The sequence below is a fragment of the Astatotilapia calliptera genome, chromosome 20 (genome assembly GCF_964374335.1).
Source record: "Astatotilapia calliptera chromosome 20, fAstCal68.1, whole genome shotgun sequence".
Lineage (NCBI taxonomy): Eukaryota > Metazoa > Chordata > Actinopteri > Cichliformes > Cichlidae > Astatotilapia > Astatotilapia calliptera.
Genome location: NC_137441.1, coordinates 18,596,378 through 18,607,500, shown reverse-complemented (window position 1 = coordinate 18,607,500; position 11,123 = coordinate 18,596,378).

Below are 11,123 nucleotides of genomic sequence, written 5' to 3'. Positions count from 1 at the left end.
TGCCATTTTTCCATCCGGACCAGGACTACGGTAGCGCAGCAACTTCCAGCGGATTATAAGGAAAAGCTGGCCATCTTCCGCTCCTACTGCAGCAAACACATCGGCGACAAAAACATCCAGCCCAGCCACATCACAAACATGGACGAGGTCCCGCTCACTTTTGACATCCCGGTGAGTCACACTGTGGAGAAGAAGGGGACCAGCACAGTAGCGATACTCACAACGGGGTATGAAAAGTCTTCTTTTACTGTTGTGCTTGGCTGCCATGCTAATGGACAGAAACTGCCGCCTATGGTGATTTTTAAGCGAAATCATCATTAAGGCAAATGAAAAGGGCTGGATGGATGAGGAAATGATGAAAGACTGGCTGAGGGAGGTGTATGTAAGGAGACGAGGTGGTTTTTTCCACGCATCACCATCGCTGTTGATCTGTGACTCTATGCGTGCCCATTTCACAGCCGATGTGAAAAAACTTGTGAAGCAAATGAACTGTGAGCTTGCTGTCATTCCGGGAGGCCTGACAAAGGAACTCCAACTGCTGGACATCGGTGTGAACCGCCCGTTCAAAGTAAGGCTGCGAGCGGCCTGGGAGCGATGGATGACCGGTGGAGACCACAGTTTCACTAAGAGTGGAAGGCAGCGCCGGGCAAGTTACGCCACAATTTGCCAATGGATTGTAGATGCTTGGGCTAACATGTCTGCTGGCACTGTTGTTCGAGCTTTCGCAAAAGCCGGCATCGTTTCCGAGGAGCCGCACGGCACGGAAAGTGACTCTGACGGTGAAGACAGTGAACCTGGCATGTTTGATGGAGATTTAGCGCAGCTGTTCAATTCAGACACAGAGGATGAGGACTTCGATGGGTTTGATTGATGATAAAAATGTGAGTACCAAACTTTGTTTTGCTCCTGCTTTATTTTTAAATACGCACACTTGTATGCTTGTGTGTTGTTGATGATGACGATTACCGGCAATAGAAATGTGAGTAAGGTACCGAATTCAGGTTTGCTCCCGCTTTATTTTTAAATACGCATACGGTACTTGTATGCGCCCTATGGTCCAGTGCGCCTTATGTGTGTGTTAAATACAGTAAGTGCACACATAACTGAGACTGCGCCTTTTAGCACAGTGCGCCTTATGGTCGTGAAAATACGGTATTAACAAATATACACTCTGTGCAATCTGAGTAAACTAAGCGATGACTAGATCTTTATCCTATACATTCCCGGCCCCTAATTGTTCTATAAACTTATAAACAATTATTAACAATTTGGCACAATGATCATATTAACAACATAGGCATTCAGTCCTTAGAACATAATTTCTTCTTTCCACTGATGTCAGAGGTCACCAGTACATGACATACCATGGGAGTCCAGCCTTTACCACTGACTCATACTGCTTCTAGGAGCAGACAGACCTTAGTGATTGGTCTATCCTGTTCACTGGTCTTGGTCTTCACATGAACCCTGCGAACAAGGCCATGTTCATCCGGCATGGCTTGAGTGACTCTACCAATGAGCCAAGAGTTTCTCGGTGCTGTTTTGTCCACGAGCAAAACGATGTTTCAAGGCACAAAGTTCCTAGACACCCGTGTCCACTTCTGCCGTGTCTGAAGCTGAGGCAAATACTCTCTCACCCAGCGCTTCCAGAAAAGATCTGCCATATATTGAACTTGCCTCCATCTTCGCCGGGCATAGATGTCCTCCTTTTGGAACAGTCCTGGGGGAAGAGATGGCCTTGCTTTTAAGAGCAGGAGATGATTTGGAGTGAGTGCTTCCAAGTCATTAGGGTCATTGGAGGGTGTAGTAATAGGCCAACTGTTGTTTGGTGCAGTGAGAAAGTCTGGTCCAGAAATCCAGACATGGTTCTGTAGGAAAAGGCCTACGTTCTGTCCTCTTGAGACACAATCAGCCGGAGATGACTAGATCTTTATCCTATACACATTGTTTCACACACATGTTTCTGTCTTCATGTTAAACAGAGATGTAATTAAGATGAGGTAATCTAGTAAAGGCAGTGTGAGGGACAGAGCCAAAAATAAACTGTGGTGTGTTAAAGTAGTAACTCAACATTTTCAAAATGTTATCATTACAATTGGTTGCACTGTTTTTTTATTTAGCGTTATCAGAGTTAAATGGGCATACATCACACTTTAAGTTTTTATTTGCAAAAAGTTTCTAAACACCATTTTTAATTCACTTCACAATTACTTGCTACTTTGTATTGGTATACCACATAATGCAAATAAAATCCATCCAACTTTGTGGTTGTAATATGATAAAATGTGCAAAAGTTCAAGGGGTATGAATAATTTTTTGAAGTAATGCGCAATTTGCAGCCCAATCTATACATCAGTTACATATCATTAGATTTTACATATCAGCACTTTCTTTAAAACTGAATAGCAAAGAAAAGGGTGGAGTGCCCACTCCGGGTCGGGGATGAGTTCCTGCCCCAAGTGGAGGAGTTCAAGTACCTCGTGGTCTTGTTCGCGAGTGATGGGAGAAGGGAGCCAGAGATCGACAGACGGATTGGTGTGGCGGCTGCAGTGATGCGGACGCTGCACCGGTCCGTTGTGGTCAAGAGGGAGCTGAGTGTAAAAGCGAAGCTCTCAATTTTACCGGTCAATCTACGTCCCTACCCTCACCTATGGCCACGAGCTGTGGGTAGTGACCGAAAGAATGAGATCGCGGATACAAACAGCGGAAATGAGCTTCCTCCGAAGGGTGGCTAGCCTCTCCCTTAGAGATAGGGTAAGAAGTTCGGCCATCCGGGAGGGGCTCAGAGAGTTGGGCGTTCGCCTTGTAATCGGAAGGTTGCCGGTTCGAGCCCCGGCTTGGACAGTCTTGGTCGTTGTGTCCTTGGGCAAGACACTTCACCCGTTGCCTACTGGTGGTGGTCAGGGGGCCCGGTGGCGCCAGTGTCCGGCAGCCTCGCCTCTGTCAGTGTGCCCCAGGGTGGCTGTGGCTACAATGTAGCTTGCCATCACCAGTGTGTGAATGTGTGTGTGAATGGGTGGATGACTGGATATGTAAAGCGCTTTGGGGTCCTTAGGGACTAGTAAAGCGCTATATAAATACAGGCCATTTACCATTTACCATTTAGAGCCACTGCTCCTCCACATCGAAAGGAGCCAGTTGAGGTGGTTCGGGCATCTGACAAGGATGCCTCCTGGGCACCTCCTGGAGTTGGTATTCCAGGAGGAGGCCCCGGGGCAGACCCAGGACACGCTGGAGAGATTATATTTCTCGGCTGGCCTGGGAATGCTTTGGTGTTCCCCCGGATAAGCTGGAGGAGGTGGCTGGGGAGAGGGAGGTCTGGATTTCTCTGCTTAGGCTGCTGCCCCCGCGACCCAGCCCTGGATAAAGCGGATGAAGATGGATGGATGGATAGTAAAGAAAACAGTTGAAAAGCAGCGGCTGCTCTGCCTCTGTCACCTCAGCAGGGAGCAGAGAGAGAAAAACCAAAATTCAGCTAATGACTGCAGACCTCATCCTGTGAAAAGTTACTGCTATGGAAGCAACAAATCACTCATGTGCAATTCAAATCTAAAGACTTCCAATTTACATGAACACATGTGAGTCTATTAGATATGATTCAAATCACTGCAGCCCTGTAGCTTTAACAACTAATCTCTTTAATAAAATATTATGGTCAACTCTATCGAAATCTGTACTGAGTTAGCAGCACAGAAATGACACCACTGTTAAAGGCTGTAAGAAGATAATTTGTAACCTTCACTACAATTATGAACTTACCTGGATGATTGAGCATACGTCAAGACATCAAAGGAGGAAGGTGTCACAGTACGGCTGTGTGCAGGCAAGAGTAGGACCCAAACGCAAACTCAGAGTCAAAAGTTAAACTCAAAAAACACAGCTTTATTGCTGGCGTGGAGTGGGACACGAAAAACAATACAAAATAAACTAAACTGGGAAAAACTAAAGCACAAGGAGCCACAGGGAAAAAAATCACACAGCTATGATGGAGGACGCAACACTGACAAAGAGAAACATGGGGCTTAAATACACTGAGGGATAACGAGGGGGAATGAGCCACAGGAGGAGAGCACAGCTGAGAGTAATTAAGCAGGACGAGGCAAGGGAAGCAAAACTAGAAACATTAACATAGAACAGACTGTGAAAGTAAAACAGGAAACACACTGACGGAACTCAAGACATGTGGACTTAACAGACTGGGGGAGACAGAACATAGGGATCTGAAACATGGAACAGAAAGGCACAGTAGATCAACATGAACATAACAACGCCACAGGGGAAGAGTAAAACTGAACACGATGAACACAGAAACACCAGACCTCTTCACAATAAAACAGGAAACATAATGAGACGTAGACATGACAACCCAAACTTCACAATGTAAGACACAGACATGAAACACATGAAAAGCAGGGGAGATTTACCATAGTTGGAAACACGAGGGGGAAATAATAAGAACTAGAAACACTTAAGCATGATAACAAATGAACTTAGGAACCTGAAGGGCTTACATAAACTAAAACATCAAAATGAACTAAAACTCAAAACACTGGGTCATAAGACCCAGGATCGTGACAGAAGGATGGGATGATCAGATCCTTTACTGTGGTAAAAGTGCTGTAATTCCATGCCACACCACAAGGTGACACTATCTATTTAGGTGGGGACTAAAGGTGTGCGCTAGATGGTAGGAAGAGGTAGAAGAATATGAGAAGCAACATGTTCAAGAACCAGAATTTGATGTATGGCAATGTTCTATGTGCTTGCCAAGAATTAGTAAAAAAGAAATGCAGTCTGAAATGGCTTTCATCAGCCAAGTCCTCAATCACTGCAAGACTTCAAGGAAAATCTTTAAATGGTAAAATGGCCTGCATTTGTATGGCGCTTTTCTAGTCCTTAAGGACCCCAAAGCGCTTTACACTACATTCAGTCATTCACACACTGGCGATAGCAAGCTACATTGTAGCCACAGCTGCCCTGGGGCGCACTGACAGAGGCGAGGCTGCTGGACACAGGCGCCACCGGGCCCTCTGACCACCACCAGTAGGCAAACATGGGGTTAGTATCTTGCCCAAGGATATCTGGCATGCAGCCAGGAGGCAGCCTGGGGGGATCGAACCACCGACCTTCTGATTAGTGGCTGACCTGCTCTGCCACCTGAGCTACAGCCACAAAGGTGTGTGCCTTCTACAAACAGGATGTTCAGGATGGCGAATTGTCAATTACTGATGATGAGAGATCTACCAAATATCACTAAAACTCGAGAGTAAATTAATGTATCTAACAAGTGTATTGATGAGATTAGAGTAACACTTTATCTCCCAAACAACATCAGGTCCCATCATAACAGACATTTTACAGTCCTGACTGAGGAAGCATAGTTGTGAGATAGGCGAATCAGTTGTGTCAGATATGGTGACACAGTTTTGTGAGGGCAAACCTCACATCTATACCTCTATCCTGAGTGGGGGTGGTCCACTTTGTTCTACCTACAAGAGAAGGGCAAATTTAAAGACCCGTTTTCTGTACTGGAACCAGTGGAGCATGCATTTAGTAGGGAGGAACACAGAAGCTTCCAGTTCCTAGTGTCAAGTCATTGTTTCAGGCTATGACAAGGAATGCGATCCAGGATTCGATCTTGCATGATGGATTCTGTTACAACCCTCTGGTCTAAGAGGCACAGGATGCATAAAAAATTTACTAATTCTAGCATTCCATTAATTCAAACCACTGAACAAAACCTGGCTCAGCATTAAAGTGATTTATTTTCACAATTTCAGTGTTTCACACCTAACTTAAAAAGAAGAAAACCAAAGCTATAGATAGACTTCAGATCTAACCACAGAATTCCTACTAACACAGGATTAAGGTTCCTCCACTGATGAAGAGGAAGTGACTCCAGCTGTGCATCCAGGTGTGACAGCAAACCTGCAAACAAATAAGAGCAGAGAAGAAAAAAGATCAGTGGACGTAACAGATTCATTTGGGAAAAAGTCTAACCTATAAACCACCAACCTAATTTTTAAAATGTTTTTATAAGGACACAGAGCAATTTGAGGCCAAACTTGAAAAGCACACAGTAAAAAATGGAGTGTCAATATTTCAGAGTAAACCTATTTTAACCTAGATAGAGTATTTACAACTCTATGAGGAGTAAACCAGCTCTAACATCAGAGTTAAAAGTCAGTGTAAGGTTTGTTAGTCACGCAGTGAAGACTTAACTCCACACAGTGTTGATTATTACCAGTCTGCAGGCGTGTGCGGCCTCAGAGCTCTAATGCGCAGGGAATTTTCTCCGAAGAGCTGCCACAGTCAGGTAAGTGAAGTTAACATTCCCATACTGGTAACATTGTTGAAAAGGTATTTTTAAACTAAATAGCTCTTTATAGTTTCACTGATGTCGAGTGAGGACATGTTAGCAGCATTTACCCATAGGTTTAATGACATTAAATGACAATCTCTGCTTTTAAGATTAGGCTTAAAACTTTCCTTTTTGCTAAAGCATATAGTTAGGGCTGGACCAGGTGACCCTGAATCCTCCCTTAGTTATGCTGCAATAGACATAGGCTGCCGGGGGATTCCCATGATGCATTGAGTGTTTCCTTTCCAGTCACCTTTCTCACTCACTATGTATTAACAGACCTCTCTGCATTGAATCATATCTGTTATTAATCTCTGTCTCTGTTCCACAGCATGTCTTTTATCCTGTCTTCCTTCTCTCACCCCAACCGGTCGCAGCAGATGGCCGCCCCTCCCTGAGCCTGGTTCTGCCGGAGGTTTCTTCCTGTTAAAAGGGAGTTTTTCCTTCCCACTGTTGCCAAAGTGCTTGCTCATAGAGGGTCATATGATTGTTGGGTTTTTCTCTGTATCTATGAAGCGCCTTGAGGCGACTTATGTTGTGATTTGGCGCTATATAAATAAAATTGAATTGAATTGAATTGAATTCCAGTAGCTACATGCTAGCAGTTGCTAAAAGTTCAGATGTTCGTTATCTTCTCACTGCGTTAATATGAACCTAAAACATTTTAACTATGTACTTCTTCTAAATGCTGTCTAAATAATATCATTGTCACATGTCAAATCGCACAGTTTGAACAACTAAATTACCATCTATCAGTAAGCTAATAATCGCTAATTAGCTTACATAAGCGAACGTACTTTAAGAAAAAGTGGGTAACATTACCATTAAGTTAACTTTACTGGTTTATATTATTTTAAGCAAATGCCAAAGGCATACACTACTATAGAGTTTTGCTCATTATTTAATAAGAAATATGTATTTTGTGTAAATTAACTGATAGCAATGTTAATGACATGTTAAGTAATATTAAGTAATGTTTTTATTTTATAGAAAGGTTTAAGAGTACGCAAAACCTAAATCTCTGAGAGATGCAACCAGAAGACGTAAGAAGCCTTAAGATATGATGATGATGATAATGAAAATTATCCAGTAACGCATTACATTACTGTGATCCGCTTACTTTTTTCAAGTAACGAGTAAAGTAAGGGATTACTATTGCAAAAAAGGTAATTAGATTACTGTTACTTTCCCGTAAGCACGTTGCGTTACTGCGTTACTAAACCATGTTTTTTTTTTGACAATGACGTAAGTGAGTGCAACGTTCATGGCAACAGCTGTGTGCAGATCAACAATGGATAATATAACGAGTGCGGGAGAGAGTATGACCGTGCACAGGGCTGGACTGGGACAAAAAATCGGCCCAGGCATTTTGACTATTGACCGGCCCACCAGGTATTACAGGAAAAACCATAAAGCCTTTGAATGAAAACAAACGCTGTTGTGACAGTGATGTACACTGTCTTGTTGGTATATATGTATCTAATAAACTTAAACCTACACCATCCTCCCTATTCTGGTATTCTAAACAGTACAGACAGAGAAGACTAGAGGTGAGACATGATCATTACCGAATATTAAAAATGATAAATGACAGATTTAGAGATATTTTTATAAACTCTTCATTTCCCACATCAATAAACAGCATGGCAGGGCAAAATATTTTTTCTAACATGGCAACCTTTAAAAAGTGAAAGGAGACAGAAAGACAGGTGAGAAAGAATAAAACTTAATTGAGTTTTTGATGCCATTTTACACACAGTACTGATACAGAATCTAGAAAATGTGGGAAAATACTGGCATCATATACAGTACTTACTTCTGACAAAATTATGATGGGACCCTGAAAAAAAAAAGACTATGTACAATAATGGATTTCTATACATTTTACATCACATGAAAACGTTTGTTGTAAGATTCAGATAATTACTTATTAAAAGCTAGACATTTTAAATGAGAATAAGGAAGAAAAGTATGTCTTTGTGCCCCCTTTCCCTGTCAATGCCCTACCAGGTCCCCTGGCAAAACTTTGCTTGACCCGCCCCTGCACAGTTACCAGCTGTCAGCTACCTAGAAAAGGATCCTGGTGTTATTTGTCTCTCAGAAACAGTTCATAACTTCCCTTCAACTCATCCATGTCACCTAAATGGTAAACCTGTTTCTCCATCACCTGTTCAGCTCTGCACTGTTCCAAAAAATAGTAATGTCAAAGTATCTTACTGTATATTTTACAGTTTGGTACTGTCTTTCTAGAATATCATTAAATTTACATAAGTAGACTGTGATTTTACATGTCAAATGTAAAATAACATAACATCACTGTAAATATAGTAAAACACAATTTACTTGTTTTTTTAAATATATTTTTTAGTACATATGCATATTTAGATTGTAAAAATACATTCAGAAATGTATCATAATTTCACAAATATTTATCTGTTATGTGAGAGAATGATCTGTTAAATTCAAATTTAATACTATGGAAAAATATATAAAATGATCGAAAATTAATGAGAATAATCAATAATTAAAGGAGTATTTGAATTATAATTTTGCTGAAAATTTCATGTCATCTAGGTCTGATTTAATAATTCAGAGGTAACAAGTGAAAATATAATTAATAGGAATAAAAACTAAAAAAAAACCATATAAAACATTGCACGGCCACACTGTGCCAATTTTATATTTTAAAAAATAAATGCAGAGGTAGGAATTGCAATTAATATAAATCTCAAAGTATTCACAACATTCCTGAACAGAAATAGGCCTCTGCACCTGGGGTGAGGGTGTGGCCATGAAAACAATGTGACATGCCATTGGATGTTGGGACACATAATAACATGATGCTAAGCATCGGCCAATGAATGTGAACTAACAACCACAAGGTCGCGGGTATGGCTGTACTTTAGGAAAAAATCCTAATATAAAAGTATTTTACTGCATTTTACAGTTTTGTTCTGTTCTTCTAGAATATCATTAAAGTTACATAAATAGACTGTGATTTCACATTTCAAATGTAAATTAACGTTAAATCACTGTAATGTAATAAAACATAATTGCCATGATTATTAAATGTATCTGTCTTTACATATGCATATTTAGATTGTTAAAATACATTCACATGATTTCACAAATATCTGTCCGTTATTTGAAAGATTGAACTGTTGAATTCAAATGTAATGCTATGGAAAAGTATATAACATGATTCCTATAAGCTTGTGTTACATCACATAAGTATTATTATCGTTGCTATTTAGATCGTGGCTCAAGAGTGATCAGAAGATTGCCGGTTCGAGCCCCGGCTCGGACACTCTCGGTATTGTGTCCGTGATCAAGACTCTTCGCCTACTGGTGATGGCCAGAGGGGACAGTAGTATTTTGGCACCCCAGCTGCCGGAATATTACTGTTTTTTTAGGATTTGTTTTTTCCCCCTATTTATAGATAATTTCATTGTTTAATCACATTAACATGTTCCTAATTTAATGTTTAAAAGATCACTTGGAAAAGGCAAGATCCCATGTAAAATTAGCGCAACAAACTGTATTGTCAATACTGGAAATAACCGTATTTTTATGAGGAAGTTATTTTCTGTTATTTTACGGTAGTATTTTGGCGCCCCAGCTGCCGGAATATTACCGTTTTTTTAAGATGTTTTTTGTAACAGTGTGATGATTCAGTAAGGACATCTCCTGGTTTCATCTTTATGTTTCCCTCTCACCAGATAACCAAACTGATATCATGACCAGCAGCTTTTAAAGCTGTGGCTCCAGCAAACATCAGCTGATACTAGAAATTAATATTAAATAAATTCTAACAACAGCTTATCAGGCTTAAACGTGCTGCTGTTGTTTAACGCGACATCCGCTGCTTTTTTCTTTCTGGGGCACAGTGGGCAATAAACAAACAAGAGAGAAAAGCCGATCAGCTGATCATTGATCAGTTTCATGAATGAAGTAGCAACAGGAGAGGGAGGGAGAGAGAATGAGAGGAGAAGAGGCAGATGTGCAGCGTAAACACAGAATAACTCCAGCTTTGTGTCTTTTTCCATTCTAGTTGAAGTCCAGGACAAACTGTGTTCCTTTTCAAAATATTTTGTGTAATAGTTTTTCTGAATACGAGATGATTCTGTTTTTTACGGAACGGCTGGAAACTAACCTTATGAAAAAAAAAAGTTCACTATCAGTAACATCATAGCACCCACCCAGCTGTATAGAAACTCCGTCATGCTAGCTAGTACCAGTATGAGTTATTGTAACTGACTGTAAAAAGTCAGCATAACGAAAGTAAACTACACCTAAATTTGGTTAATATCTGACCCAGACAGACTGCAGGTCATAACTTCTCTCCTCGGGTCTCTCCTCCTCCTGCCTCACCTGCTGGCCTCCACTACTCGCTAATGTTACTGAATCTGCGGAAGCTCCGCAATAGCCACCACCAAACAATTGAGTTATTTTTACACATCTCCCAGCAGCTGGCCAATCCACCATCTTTCAGTGTTTATACCGTTAACAACAGCTTATCAGGCTTATCAGGCTTAAAAAAAAGAAAAAAATCCCCATCGGTCCACTGGGCAAATGCCTGGTATGCCCGATACCCCATGGCCAGTCCAGCTATGATCGTGCAGCGTTTAAAGCGTGGAAGTACTGACCTTACTTTGAGTTTGATTCCGTAAAAAGTGACAAAAACATTTTACAGCAAAAAAACCCCTAAACTTCCGAGCAAGCACCGAGCACGCTGCCACGGGAATGTGAAATTCACAGAGAA